Source organism: Anser anser (genome assembly GCF_964211835.1).
Source record: "Anser anser genome assembly, contig: HAP1_SCAFFOLD_60, whole genome shotgun sequence".
In the NCBI taxonomy this organism is placed as follows: Eukaryota; Metazoa; Chordata; class Aves; order Anseriformes; family Anatidae; genus Anser; species Anser anser.
Genome location: NW_028153867.1, coordinates 395,046 through 410,641, shown reverse-complemented (window position 1 = coordinate 410,641; position 15,596 = coordinate 395,046). Strand labels below are relative to the sequence as shown.

Here is a 15,596-nt window from a genome sequence, read left to right as displayed (position 1 = left end):
CTTCAAATTCAAAACCGGAAAGACAAGAATGGCTCTTCCCTTCCACGGCACACGCAGAAAACTTTTATCCTAGTATTACTTGCATCGCTCTTCCTCCTGACAAGTGCAACGTAACCGTGCAATTCACTGCACCATGGTCACAGTAAACCCCTCATTTCCAAAATTCCTCCTTGCAATGGCAAGAGCCTCAGACAAAGATGCCGACTGACCGCTCAGAGGTTGGAAGTCCAAGAGAATCAACTCTGTCTGAAATCCATTATCTTACCTCAGGAAATTTCAGTCTTACCGCACAGGATGATTACAAAAGCCCGGTCTAGTCCATCTTAATTTGTTTCTTCCACGATATATTTGCACAGGTGTTTTTCGATGTAATGGCATGTTAAATGACATTTAGAGTCAAAGTTAGAATTAGAATCGTATTTTAAAAACAATACAACCACGCTCAAAATCAATTACGGTCACACACAATGGGAAACAACCCAGTACTGCCCTGAAGAAGTTACCCAGCGGGTCACTCGCTTTCTTGAAGCCTACCACTGACCTTCATAGGCATCTCTCTGCTTTAGCTTAAGACTAGTTAAGACTACACTGTCTTGAAATCTGGCTTCACATCTCCCCTCAATTACATACAAACGGTGAGTAGAGGCATTTTGGACACATTCTGTAATTTTTTTTACTTATTTTTTGAAAGAGAAAAACGCAGTCATTTTTAACTCTTTCTATGGAGTTCTCATTTTCGCCAGTGAAAAATCACTATGTTGTTTTTAAATTAAGTCACCCACTTCAGCCATCTTCCCTCACCAGCTGCAAAGCCGGGGGTATCTGCATTGATCCAGCTCCGTACTAATACATTTCACAATCAGTTCAATTTATGCGACAGGCTGGAACCTGGGCTGAGACCTCTGAAGTGCCTGTAAACCAATCCTGCAGACAGCCGCTAATCCATCAACCGTACCTGGGAATCGTGTTGCTTAAAATATTCCATATATGCAACGTACTTTTATTCTGTACAAGATTCACAGAGGCTAGGATGGAAACAACAGGAAAAAAAGGACCATACCTGGTTTCTCAGACTGACAGGCTACACATTTGTTATCTTCCGTCTTATTTGGTACAAGGCATATTCCACAGTCCCAAGAGCCTTTCGCCTTCTTAAATTTGTCTCCAAAGCCCAGAGTGGCTGTTGTGTCAGTGCTGCTCGAGGAGGATGTCACTGTCACCGAGCTGTCTGTGACCACTGGTCATGTCAGAGCAGGCATTACTCCCGTTCCAGGTTTTGGTGTCTCACATGCTATACATTTTGTAGCTTCCGGTTTGTTTTGGACAAGACATGTATCACAATCCCACGTTCCAGGTACTGTTTTGAATTTGTCTCCAAAGCCCAGCATCCCTGCTGGGGGCGCTGCTGGCTTTGAGGTGTCGCATTGACTTGAACTTACTGTCTGTTTCATACTCTCAACTGTTGACGCTTTAGTAGCTTGACAAGTTACACATTTGTCCTTTATGTCTTTGTTTTGCAGAAAAGGGTCACATGTATCAGATTGCCAGTACGATGCTTGTTTAGAAGTCTCTTTACCTGCAGAAAAAGTTGTTATTGCAGGCCTAGTATAAACCACTGTGCTTGTTGTAGGTTGTGCAGACGTAGAAGAGCGTGTTTTCAACAATCCAAAGTCTAGGAAGCAAGAAAAAAAAGTCTTCCTGTTAGCGCAGCACCTCACTACATGTAACTAAGTGACTTTACTAGAGGGCAAAAATTTCAACTCAGGTGCCAATGGTTACAACTAGACATTCAGACCGAGCGCAACAGGAAGTCCCCAGAAATCTTATCTAAACGGATGAAATTTCATCTGCTGCACTGGGTCACAACAGAACATTTCGTTAAAGCTTCATTTAACTCTTTGTTTCCAAGCAAGCTTTAAATCAACATTTTCACTGGTCGATACAAGTACAAACAGACAGTAGCTGACTGAAATCTGACAGTCCAACGTGGAATGGAAATAATACAATTTGATTAAGACGCGATGCCCAATCGAATCAAATTTCTAAAGCTCCTCCTTCCGTAGCAGATGACTCAAATCTACTCCAGTAACTGTACAGAAGTTTGTACTCGGAGCAGCAATCCGTACGGTATTTTCCCACAGATGCTGAATATTAATTAAATAATAAAAACTCAAGACAATTGAACAACTGTCTAATTTTCTATAATCTTTTTCAAAATGCATCGGACACAGGACAACTCCTTATTTAAAAGGTGGCAATTTTAACAGAAAAGACAAGCTACTAATACAGAAAGACTAAAGGAAATGCATCTTAAACAGCAGCTCAAGTTGCTTGTAAATCTACCTTGAACATAGTTGTTTTGTGGTTTGTTTGTTGGTTTTTTTTTAGTCAAAACTGAAGTCTTTGAACAATGTGGATTTCGATTCTGCTTCTTTTAAACCGATAAAGAAAGTGAATGTCACTTCACTCAGAGGTCTTTCCTTAAACAAAATGCACAATGTATTTTCTCTCACTTAGCTCTTTCCAGTAGAGAAATGTGCTGCCTTCTTCACAAGTATGTAAGTTAGAAGAAGACTTTTGGGAAAAGATCAAATTCAATAAAGCCCTTTTTCTTAAAAGATATCTTTTCCACAGACACACTTTATGAAACTGTTGAAAACAATTGCAATTGCTTAAAAACAAAATTCAGAAAAGGGTTTTTAACGTAAAACACTCCACTTCTGTTTGCAGTTTAAATTTTAATCCACAGGAGCCATTGTAAGCTAAGGCCCAAAGATTCGCAGCTTTCGCCATGTATTTGGAACTGAAGCTCTTTCCTATTCTTTCTTCACCTGGGCTGAAGGTGGGACAGGAGTGTTGAGCTTTACAAACATTTCCTTTTCAATTCCACAAATTGTATTTACTTAAAATGAAACACCGATTATCTGGCTAATTCTCTTAGTACCTCATTTACAATTACATCCTAACACGTAAAGGAGATGCAACCCATCTGCTTTTCATCTTGCACTTTTACTTCCAGCAACAAACACCACTTAGAATAGAAGGGGGCAGATGCACCCTAACAAACGCAGCGCTTAATGTAATGCTCTCCTACATTCATATTTATAGCAGATACTCTTAACCATAAGTCGTGTGTTGGTTTTTTTTTAATAAAAAATGCTAGCGTATTTTTTGCAGCATCTTTTTAAAAGGAGTTCATTATCTCACCAGGATTTTTTAGAACATCTAAGACGCTTCCTTCCTTTAAGACGTGGGCAGTGGTGAAGGGACCACCAGCAAAATCTTTGACCTCCTCTTTCTGTGTATTGATGTTGGTTGAGGTGGTGGTGTCTTTTGAAACAAAAGAAAACAAAAACAGCTTTCACAATGTGACCTAGTTAGAGCAGATTATACTCACTTTTGTTAGAAACAAGAATTTCCAGCTTTCATGCTTCTCACATAAGAATCTTCACAAATTCTACTTACTTTGCAATGCTTTATGATTACAAGCAAAACAAAAAGCAACAAAACAAAACAAAAATTATAAAAGCAGATCTGTCACTGGAAAAATACTGCAGAAGTCCAACACTGCCTGGAATTGCTAGCATGCGCAGACAGGACAGATTGAAGATTTAATAAAGAAAAAAAGGAAAATCAGCACTTCAGATCTGAAGTGCTAAAGTTTCAGTTACCTAGGGTAAGAAAGGGCGTCACTGGAGTACCACTGGGTCCAGAAAGTTCTGCCGATTTTACAACGGGAACACTAAATGTAAACCCAATCTGCTATGAACAAGAGAGGTTTTTCAGATTCTCAAGCCACAGGAACTTCAATCGAATGCACACACAAAACCAAATCTGAAAGCTGCTCTTCACATTTGTAGCACGCATGCTGAATGACAAATTATAAGCCAGAAGCCTACATACTTTTCTCCATCAAGGCAGATTCTGCTTTAGTGTTCTGCAACAGCCTACTAAATGCCTAAGAAAAAAAGTCAAGCTCCTTTATTATTTTACTTACAGAAGACGTAGGTAGCACTTCTGCCTCAGTAGATTTCACAACTGGAGATGAAAACGCGAACTCAGGACTGCTAACAGTACTTGTTGGTCGTATCTGTATTTTCAAAAGAATTAAAGGTTTATATTTAAGAGCAACAACTACCTGAATTCACTACCCAACAGAAGTCCCGCAGTGACGTCGAAAAACCTGATGTTTGAGTTATTTTGCAGATAAAAGTAATAATAAAACACAGGGAAGTTTCCAAGTGGGTATAGGACAATATCTTCAAAACCAAATTCCAGAAACTGAGAGGAAAAGCTGGAGATGCTACTTAGGTCTAAATGCACGGAAAAGCAAGCCAGGAAGCTGAAGAACGGCAAACTCAGCCCAATGATACTCCAAGAACTTCAGCAAACACCTCAACATGTTAAAGCAGCTGTCTACTTCAAACCGTACAAAAAATATTTCAAGTACTCTGGAACAGATTAATGTTTATTTTATTGCAATAATATGCCAATTATTGCACCCTAGGCTCATTCTATGTGAGGCTTATATGACCACGTTACCTCTAATTTAATAACTTAAATAAAGTTGTGGTTTAACCATTGCAGGCAACTAAGCACCACACAGCCACTCGCTCACTCCCTCCAAATGGAACAGGGAAAAGAACTGGAAGTAAAGAAGTAAAGTTGTTAAATTTGAGGTAGCATTAATGACTCATCGCATGTAATGGCTACCTGGAAAGACAAATGCCATAACCCTGTACATACTCCCCACTCCTTCCCCTTCTTTCCCCCAGCATTTATTGCTGAGCACGATGCTAAATGGTGTGGAATATCCCTTCGGTCCTCTGGGCTCCGCTGTCCTGGCTGAGTGCCCTCCCAGCCTCTTGTGCATCCCCGACCTCCTCGCTGGCAGGGCAGCGTGAGACACAGAAAAGGACTTGTCACTGTGTAAGCACTGCTCAGCAACAGCTAAAACACCAGTGCCTTACCAACACTGTTTTGCTCACAAATCTGCAACACAGCATCATCTACTACGAAGAAAATTAACTCTACCCCTGCCCAAACCACTATAAATAACTTGGCATAAAGTCCACACCCCCCTTCCCCCGCAGACTTCCACAGCATTTGAAGCAGTTATACAATCACGTTAAATGGGAGTTGGCAGGCTCTAAGACTGAGAGAAGCAGAATCAAAACATTTATGCCTTTTTCCCCAAACTGGCATACAACCCCAATTCATTCAGCTGCGTAGAAACTAATATTTGTTAGTTTCATGAGCACCACAGAAAAAGTCAACTCGCAATAAAGCAGTATACTCATTGTAAACATTATTTATAGCATAAAGATTTACCTTGCCCGCCGCCATCGCTGCTGCATCTGCCATGCCTGCCGCCTCCGTTGAATTTGCCACGCTTGTCGTTGCCGCTGTTGACTTTGCCTTGTCCTTTGTCATCAGCAGGTATGGCATGCCCGCCGCCATTATTGGACATGTCAAGCCTGAGGGCACTGTTGAACACGTTATGCCTGACGTCGCCGTTGTATAAATCATGTCCTCCACCTCCTCCTCTGATAGATCTGTCAAGTCCTCCACCTCTGATGGATCTTTCATGCCCTCCACCTCTGATGGATCTGTCATGCCCTCCACCTCTGATGGATTTGCCATGCCCGTCGCAGCTGCTGGAGTTGCCGTGCTCATTGCTGCTGTTGAAACAGCGCTCGGTGACGCTGAGACAGCGCTACTACCAATGAAACTAGAATTGAACTGAGGCAGCGATGCAGCACTGATGGGTAGGGGTATGTTCGGTAGCACTGGTTCCTCCACTTCCTAAAGTTGCAAATTTTAATTTTTCTTATACAAGACATACTACTTTCTCACCCCATCCCACCCAATTTATTAACAAAATTAAATAGAACAAAAATCCATACAAATTAAGAGAAAGCAAGTTTCCAGAAGAAATCCCGATCTCCCCACCTCTGTCTACCACGTCATTTTAATTTATGGCAGGCCTGCTTCCACATTATACTCTATTCAACAACTGTACAGCAAGAACACTGAAAGTTAACTCAAAACCTGTGCAGAACAGAGACGCACAGATCACATTTTTTTTCTTTCTTTTCTATACTTTAGTCATCAAAGCTCTGGAGAAGCATCATCCTTTCTAACTACCCTCGCATGGCTTCAATTAAGAGTACACTCTCAAGACAAGTGAGAAAGTGTTCCTCTTGCAAAATTAGGCGGGATAGCTGCCAAAGTTTCTAAAGTCACTACAGCAGTGAACGTGGAAAAAGGTAATGTTTAAAGAAGCAGGTAGGTTCAACAACCAAACTAAACACAAAAAGCACCAAAGAAAGTCAGACTAGCAGCACTGAAGATTGTGTTCTGGTAAATACAGTCTATACCATGTATCAGGATGCAAATATAAAAATCAGAAAACAGCCTCTTAACAACTTCAATTTTCATCCCTGCCACTTACTTTATTTGATTACTAAGATTGGATGAGTTATGTTTTAAATGGCATAGGAAATCTGACCAAAATTTGTACAGTACTATCATGATCTACTTAGAAATGACTAGGAAGGGATGTAAGTTGGTACTACTGATATTCAGTGCATCCTGTAGCTTACATCTGTTTCACAGTTTTGATTTGAAAAGTTTATGGAACTTTTGATATTTGGACCATTATTTTATTTGCGTTACAGGAATAAACAACAGTGTTTATGATTTCTTTATATTGCATCATCTGGAAGTCCCATTTAATGATTTGAAACTTAAATTAACTTAAATACTTAATATTAACTTAATATTAATTAAATACTTAATGTTAACGTAAATACTTAAATTAACTTACAGGCAGCTTATATAACATCCAATAAAAGAAAAAATAATCTGAATATTCATGGTCATAGTTTTATGGAATAGATTTTTCCTATTAAAATGAGAAAAAAACTCTCTCACAATGAGTTTGGTGAGTATCAAAAACTGAGTCATCGTTAGCAGACATGCAGAATGCTCTCTTCTACTACTCTTTTTCACACTCTTGGCCTGTATCTTTCTGTATGACTTAAATATGAAACCAAAAATTAAGCTTTTTTTTTCTTTTTATACTTGGCACTCGTTTCAAGTATCATTCCTGTAGAAAAACTATACAAACCTTCACCAAAACTTCTCTTCTTAGGACTCATTCATTCAATTGCTAACGAGAAATGTTATAGTTTGAAGAATCTCCAAGGTAAGAGAATTAAAAATTTCAAAATTACATAAGCAAAGTTCAGGTATTCAAACACAGGAAATCAATTGGAGCCTGCTCTGAAACCCACAAGAAAACAAAAACAATGCAAAAATAAAGCGGTATTGTTATAATTTACTATGATGCAATAAAACTGACACACTTAGCTAGTTACTTCAGTAAGCTCAGTGACAGCAATTAATTTAAGAGTCACTTACCTGTTCTTGTACAGCTCTTGATAAATAGTGTATTCCTCTTTCCCTTCTCATTTTGCCACCTCCGCTACTCACTCCTGAAGACAGACCATTGGACGCAGCAGTACTGAATTTGTAGCTGGTCACATTGCTAGCACACGACAGTACAGAAGTTGGGGGAAACAAGAGAAAAAAAAATTACCAGCCAAATTTTTTTTTCAAGATATTAGAGCTGTTATTAGTCCTAGAATTGAAACCTGCTGATCAGAAAAAAACTAAAGCTGTCTCACAAGTTGCTAAACGCTGGTAAATACTTGATGTTCTAAATAGGAAAAACTTTATTAACAGCAGCAATGAAAAGGACATACATAAGTGCACCGTTCACACGGGAACAATGACTAAGCCAGAAGACCTGAAATAGAAGAGCTGATTTAGATTGTTATTTTCCAGTGCTTCCTTTAAATAGGACTGGTTCTCTGATTCTGCGATGCACGTGTATCTTTTGCAGGGATATAAAAGAACAGCTCACAAAAATACAGAAAGAGTGCACATATGCACACATACACATGGGAAACACTGCCAACAGCTCTGATAGAATAGGGACGCCTTAGACTTGTGTGGCAAGGTAATATGGCCTAAGCTTCAGAAGCAGCTCTGGCTTTCATGTGGCCATCAGCAGGAACAGCAGAGGTGTTTGGGTATGCCAACATTCCAGAAGTCTTTTCAGACATGAATACAGATCCCTTTTGTAAGGCATACAAAGGCGTTTTTCTGGTACTTAAAAAAGCCTAGCTCAAAACCAGAAAGATATCCTAATCCAAGAGCAAATGGGGAAAAAATAACCCAAACCAGAAGTGGAATAGGGAATAACTCTAACAAAAGTACTATGGCAAGAAAATGAAGTATGCCTGGAAAAACCGTGACATCAAAGCTTATCTTGCAGCCAATCAGTCAGTCAGTACAGAAGTGCATTAGATCGCACTGGAAGACACCAGGTCAAACTCCCACAATACTGAGGAGGAGAACTGGTCTAAACTTGTCAAATACTTGACAACAGCCTGCTTAGCACTGTAACTGCATAGAGGAAGACAGATCCCTAAGGCAGATGCTCAGACTTTTCTCTAATCCAAACTGTCAATCCATTAGAATTCTGAAAAAAGTCTTACATCAAAATAGATCTTCATTCAGACAACTATCGCTTGCCCATAACAGCCCATATTCCTCTTTCTGTTAACACCTGTGAGCTTCAAGGGGGCAAAGACAATTGTCAGCCTTCAAGCAAGTCTAATCTACAATTGGACTCAGGTTTAAAATATATACACACACACACACACACATAGATATATAGCATTGGTGGGCCAGAGATTTACTGAGTATTCCAACTCAACTGTCCAAAGGGACTCTTGCCAGCAGATCAGTGTGGTGCTCCTGCTCCAGAACATGGCACCCAACAGAGACCAGCATCACAAAAAACACTACCACCACTACCTACTCTACAAACAAAAGGTAGGGCACTGCAATAAACTTTGTGAACGAAATCAAAAGCAGTATGAGTTTGCTCTATCTCCTTCCTAAATGGAGAAGTAGAAAGGAGTTCTAACAGAGACAATTTAGAACAGTTTGAAAAAAACATAATTACAACCCAGCACCTGATTGCACCTGTACCAGAACCTTAAAGCCAGTCGCTTCCACCCCTAAAAAGGTGGTTGTTGTGAAGTCCAACTTTTAGATGCCAAAACAAAGTGTTGAGTTCTTTCTGCAAGCCAAAGAATGCCCATGGTCACATAAGAATTGCTTGGCAGATGAGCATAGAGTCAACAAAATTCCCTGCTACTGTTCTTTGAAAAGAGCGACCCCCTAAAAACCGAGTGCAAAGTCCCTTAACTCAAGCATTATTACCCAAAACACCATTTGCCCAGAAGGAAGAGCCATCAATATTATCTGGAGGATAACTCATTTGACCTAAACCAAGAAAGCAGTATAACACAAAGCAGTCTCCTCAAGAAGAAATTCAATTAATTCTGCTGGATTTTTTTTATTTTAGAGATGAGTTAGCATTTGGCCTCAAATGATTCTAAAGAACACATGGTCTTCATGTGAACTCAAAGCAGACAATTAACTTCATCATGAAAGGAGTATTAAAAAAAAGAATAATAAATCATAAATCTTCCTCCATGTTTTTGCTTAAAAAATAAAGAAAAAAACACATCAATAAACATCCTCCTGAACTGTAACTCACTTCCCCTACTTCACCTTCTAAAGAATACTTCAGAAAGAATCATCCCATTAGGACAGAGCTTTCAAACTGCAAGCAATTAAATAGCTAAAACTAATAGCTTTTCCCCTAGGGAACATTAGGAGGGACAAATTATTTTGTTATAAGTAAACTGAGTTATAAACCATGAAATATCTGTCAAAGCAAAATTTGTAACGCTACAGATTTAGTTAAACTACAAAATGAGCCATATTTCCTGTAGAAGGAAAAAATTAGGCCTCCAATAGCAAAGATCCTTTCTGTGGATACAGAAAACGTGCCTCATTTCCCATCTTCGTATCCTACTCAGAAGATAAACTTGGGATAAAAAGTGGTGTATCAGTACTTTTATTCTTGCTCATCTTCCTTCCGTTCATAAAAACAACAATTTTCTCAAAGTTATATTGATCTTCAAACACAATCCAGACTTTGCAGCTCCCTCAAAATACAAAATTTTCATTGGATTTCCCATTCCTTTTACTGAGAACTGTCACCACCTTTCAGGTGCAGACTGTACTGAAAAAGGAGATGTCTTTCTTCCTTCAAGTAAGTTTTAAATTAATAGATGTCATACCTTTCAGATGGTTCTGCTCGCTGTTCTGCAGGCAAAGTCTTCTCTCTCATCCCCTGCAAGTTAAGTTTAGTTCAAGACTTAGCTGAATATGTACAGAATACACAAAGTACCAACAACCACTTCATGTGGTTTTTTGTGGTTTTTATTTTATTTATTTATTTTTAATTTTATAGCACTGAATACACCTCACCTACTTAACGTTGTTCCCTAATTCAGCATTGTGGGTACAGTTCAGTTAAATTTTGGGGCTAAAGTAAGCACACTGCTTCACTCAGCATTGAGGACAAACTGATAGAACACTAAATCAAATTTGTCAAATCCTCTAACAAAGAAAGTAATTATTTTAAACAAAATGACAAAAATTGTGTGTGTGGGGGGGAGAGTTTTCATCAAAACTTGTGTTTACCAACCCCGTAAAAGGGACATACTTTTCTGTTTTCTGTCATTTATGAACAAACAAGGAAAAAAAAAACCTCTACCCCCCTAAAAACTAAGCAGTTGCTGCTACATTCATTTTAGAACTTTACCAAATGGAGATTGTGCTGGCTAAACAATACAGAGATTGAAAGAGTTAAAAGCAATAAGCAACCAGTATTACTGTCCACTTTGATTTCCAGCCTAAGAAGCCCATACACTTAACACGTGGTCATTTGTACACTCAGACTGATACTGGAAACACAGATGTTTTCGCAGAAAGAGATGCCCATTTAATTTTATGGAAAATTTATTAGACTCCATCTACTCCAAAGCAATCAAAACCGATAACTCAGCACATTGTCAGAACTCTCACTTGGAGCACATAGCTCACCTGGAATAGTTTACACAGAACACGAGCATGTTTCATCAGTGACAGCTTTGTGTACATGAGAATATAAAAGGAAAACATTTCTGTCTTTTAATATTCTTTCACTGAGAACAGGATGACTCAATAGCACATCATGACATCGTGAAAACAACCACAAGACACTGAGTGTTCCAAAAACAGAATTAAATCCATAAAAGCTCAATCTATTTCACAATGGTTCCCACTGCCTTAAAGCTCGCCTCAAACATACTATCAGTACTTTTTGCAAAGATAGGATAACAATTGGTTTGAGAAACATTCCAAGACTGGAAAAAAAAAACAGGCACATAAGGACTCAAAAATGTACTCACTTGGAACTTTGTGTCTCCTCTCTGGCAAATTTTGCTGGACTGAGTAGTTGAAGTCGGTGATGGTTCAGAATACCGCGTATAACGCATCGGCTGACGGTTTACCGTTGGTGTCACAAGTCTCTTAACAGGTGGAGGCTGGAATGCATTCTGGGATTCCAGCTTTGAAAGGGAAACAGCAATCAATTTATCCTTACGTCCACCCAAATTAATTCCAATATTTATTGATGAAAACAAATTACAGAACTATAAACCTCCCCCCATCGGTCTTGGCACTCAGTGAATACGATTTGAAAATTCTGAAGACCGTTCAACTTGTAGAGGGAAATCACCAGAAAACCAGTAACGAAATCCATAAAGCTATATATAAGTAGCCAAAGTCTGACTGAATTCCATTTCAAAATTTGGCAGTTAGCTTCATAGACAAAATAATTCATGCTACCATAATTAAAATAACCCATGTTCCTAGAATATGCTCCTATCTTTTCCTCTGCCCACACTGTGATTTTTTTTTTTCAGTAGCTTAATTCATTAATTTAACATTCGAAGTGTTAAGCAACTAATTATACAGGCTTCTGGGCTTCACATCCCCTACATTTTCCCTCTTCAAAGTTACACAAACAATAGAACACACTCAAAAAAACCAACTTGTCAGTCTTACAATAATCTCATTCATTAAAATATGATCCAATGCTTTACATGTGCATTAGATGCACTTCACGTAGTGGGTTTGACTTCCCTTTTCAAAGCATTTTCACAGACCAGAGTTAATTTTTAACACAGACCACTGCGTGTTCTGCAAAACTGACTTAACTGAACTGTCAGACAGAAAACAAACCCTAAAGGCTACAAGATTTACCGATGGCTCCGCCTGCGGTCTTAAGGATCAGAAAATACAGTCTTAGGAAGCATGCTATTGTTCAAATCAATACCAAGAGGAAATTTTTGTTTACGCTGCAGCTTTAATTTCACAGTATCTCCCAGCTCTTAGTAATAGAATTCACACTCTCTCTAAAGTATATAAAAATACATCTTTCTAAAAAATATTACATTCAGTTTGAAACCTTGAATAAGACATGTTTTATGTAAGTTCACAAATCTACTTCGAGTGAACGATGGTTCATTGCTGGTTTTAAAGGTAAAAAAGAAAAATATTAATTCCCCCAGTTAGGCATTCAATACACCAAGAGCTATTCTGCCTGGTACAGCTCCTTGAAATAAGAAAAATACCACATCACTGCTACCCACTGCAGAAGTTTAGCCTGAGTGCACAAGTGTTCCGTCAACCGCATGTTCACTTTAGCAGGAAAACACACGATCGTCTCCTCAGCAAATAATTGCTTCTCATCACGGGCTACCCTTCTCCCGCCACCATTATGAATTCTAGTATTATGAATAGACAATCTATCTCCTTTCACCCACTGACAGCTGCGTGCAACATTCATTTAGTGGCTGACAATTTCAGGCTCTCTGTTGCAAATCTGGCAGATCTTTCTTAATGCCTTATCACAGGTGTATTGCTATAATATAACTGAGAATTCACACCAGATTTGGTTTTAGTTATTTGGATAATATTTATGATATACTTCACTTCTCCATGCCCTTGTAATTTGGCAGATGGTGAAAAGATGGTCCAGGAAATCTGAGATGTTTGTAAACTCTGAAGTGATTGTAAACTTAATTATACATCCATCCAATCAAGGAATTAGCACAGAAACTTCTTGAGACACTGTCCCTTTGCTCATTAGAACAGAAGATGAAAAGTTTGCACATCTTGTTATTTCCTTCAGTCACCTGATCTTCAAGTGGTCATCTAAGGGTTTTGTAATTTAATAAGCCCAAGGATACCCCTAACTAAAGTCATCAAAAAAAGATGACTAGTTTTCATTTTTTAAAGAAAATGAAAGGAAATCATGCTTTACCACAGCATTATCACCAGTTCTGTGCTACCTCCAAATAGGAATTTAGGAGCGTAAGATTTATAGCGTCGGAAAAGAAAAAGAAAAAAAAAAACCTCTACCCCCCTAAAAACTAAGCAGTTGCTGCTACATTCATTTTAGAACTTTACCAAATGGAGATTGTGCTGGCTAAACAATACAGAGATTGAAAGAGTTAAAAGCAATAAGCAACCAGTATTACTGTCCACTTTGATTTCCAGCCTAAGAAGCCCATACACTTAACAAGTGGTCATTTGTACACTCAGACTGATACTGGAAACACAGATGTTTTCGCAGAAAGAGATGCCCATTTAATTTTATGGAAAATTTATCAGACTCCAACGATGGTTCATCGCTGGTTTTAAAGGTAAAAATGAAAAATATTAATTCCCCCAGTTAGGCATTTAATACACCAAGAGCTATTCTGCCTGGTACAGTTTTGCAATTTAATGATACCCCTAACTAAAGTCATCAAAAAAAGATGACTAGTTTTCATTTTTTAAACAAAATGAAAGGAAATCATGCTTTACCACAGCATTCTCACCAGTTCTGTGCTACCTCCAAATAGGAATTTAGGAGCGTAAGATTTATAGCGTCGGAAATTAACAATTTTCCTCCTCTTTACTTTGAATGGTGATAAAAAGCACAAAAACTAGTTTTCTGTGCCCGAATGAACACGGAAGTCTGTACAAAGTCTATATGACCACTCAATCAGTATTTTTCTATTTGTGATCATTTCTTCAAGAGAAAACTTGCCTCAAGAGGAATTTTAATATGCAGCTTCACCCCAAGTTGGGGGACAAGATAAAACGACTTGGTGTGTTCTAGAGTTGTTGCTCTCAACTTACAAAGATAACATAATTCTTAACCTGAGTAATCTTCACAGCCCATCATCTACTGTGGATACATGCCAATATTAACTTGATTTGATGTCTATGTTGTCACTGAGGTTTGAGAAAATTTTTCTAATAGTGATAAAGCATTGAAAAAGTTATCTACCTCAGCTTAAGACATTATTGGTTCTTACCTTTCTTCGTTTGGACTGGAAGTCAGTAATATCCAGTTTATCTATGTCCGGAGGCTGAGGAAAAAACAAAGCATAAATATTAGAGGGCAATTTTTTTCTCCTGAGAGAGAGGGTTCCCTGCAACAAAAATGTGGGGGTTCATGGTCAACTTACACAACACAGCAGCAAAACAGATGCCATTCTTTTAGCATCCTGTTGAAAAAACAGCGCAATAAATTAAACCGGCCACAACGTAAGGAAGAATAATTTTATCTTTATGCTTTGATGGCACATTTACTAAGTTTTATAAACACATGAAGCAAAAACAGATTAAAAGAAGTGCTATTTACCAACAAAGGGCTTGACAGCTTCTCCATTGCCTCCAAGATGCGCCATGCTGAGGTACTTAAGGTAGCGTGGGACCACACAGTTTCTTGTCCAGCTTTCGCTCTCTTTTGTGCCTGAAAAATTAGCATTTTAAGTGTTACAATGGTCAATTCTGAGCTAAAGAGGCATGTATTTTACGTCCCAAGGCTACACTGATGATACAATCAATATATTCTGATGACAGAGAAAAATGCAGTCACTGGGATTTTAAGCCATAAAGAAGAGAATACATTCGGAGTTTAATGAAGTTTACCTTGGGCCTCAGTGCATCTTGCACGTGCTTGTTGCACGAGCAATAAAAGAACTCCGTACTTGTAAAAGGTCAAGACGGATGATGCTAGGACTGCTAAGGCCTCCGAAGCAGTAATCAGGGAAACAGAACTCAAGAAAAGGCTTGTGGTACAGAAAGCATTTTCAGTAACAACACAGACCTCAGAGTTTCACGATGGTCTAAGTGTACCATCTTAAAATCAGTGTATACAATCATAACCAGGAACTAGTTTTACTTCTCTCTTGCTTCCTCCCTTCCCCCAAGATTAAAGTTGGCTGCAAATCTTTGTCTTAAAAGATAAAGATCTGATTTAAACTGTAACAGATCTAAACATTACACTGAAAAAGTAAACTGTTTATTTGCACCACCCAACTTCAAATATCAGTCGAAAACTTCCTTTGGTGTGACTTTTTTTCTTCCCAGGTTAAACCCCTCATATAACCACACTGTGCTTATCACACGATGTGAAGACAGGAAGCAGACCACGCAGCATGTAAAAACACAAGTGAGACTCACAGAACCACAGAATGGTTAAGGTTGGAAGTGACCTCTAGAGATCGCCTGGTCTACCCCCCCGCTCAAGCAGGGCCACCCCGAGCAGGTTGCCCAGGACC

At 38.7% G+C, this 15,596-nt stretch overlaps 1 long non-coding RNA gene across 1 annotated transcript; it reads right to left on the bottom strand.

Annotated features, from left to right (window-relative positions):
* Positions 1-288: 288 nt before the first annotated feature.
* Positions 289-3,329, bottom strand: LOC310891259. Its single transcript, XR_014577496.1, has 3 exons — positions 3,208-3,329; positions 1,061-1,672; positions 289-334 (listed from the first exon to the last, which is right to left on the bottom strand). It is a non-coding gene; the product is annotated as an uncharacterized lncRNA (long non-coding RNA).
* Positions 3,330-15,596: the final 12,267 nt, after the last annotated feature.